We start from the raw sequence: 558 nt of genomic DNA on the forward strand, positions 1-558 counted from the left end.
GCTTCTAGACGGACTCCTGCATGAGGTTTTTGTTCGGTTCTGTGAAGAATGGGCAAATGACCATCTTTATCCTTCTTTCTTCGAGAAGCCGAGCACGAATTGGCATTTTTGATCGAAGAGGGGTGCTCCCAATAGGCGATGAGGCCATCCCACACATCCGTCGTGAGCTCAGTGGGCTTTCCCTCATACCCGTAGATCTCCCACTTGTCCTTCCAATCGGAGACTGTGTTGCAGAGGCGGATCTTTGCCTTTGCAACGAATTCCGCCTTCACCCTCTCGGTAATTCCCAAAGACCAATGCCACTTTTGCTGAAACACAAAATTTTTTAAAAAATTATAATTAATAATAAATATTAAAAATATATATATATATATTATATATATTTAAAAGTGAAAATTTAATTAAATTTAAAAATCTTACCGCAAAACATTTAAACCACGTGATCTTAACGTGATTTGGTGTCTTACTCCAGTTCGGATATGTCTCGTCGTAATAACCCTTAATCGTCGCCGAAACGCTCCGGCTAACACGGTTGTTAGCCCCAAACCTGAAAAAAAA

This window comes from Brassica oleracea, unplaced genomic scaffold (genome assembly GCF_000695525.1).
Source record: "Brassica oleracea var. oleracea cultivar TO1000 unplaced genomic scaffold, BOL UnpScaffold01228, whole genome shotgun sequence".
Classification (NCBI taxonomy): domain Eukaryota; kingdom Viridiplantae; phylum Streptophyta; class Magnoliopsida; order Brassicales; family Brassicaceae; genus Brassica; species Brassica oleracea.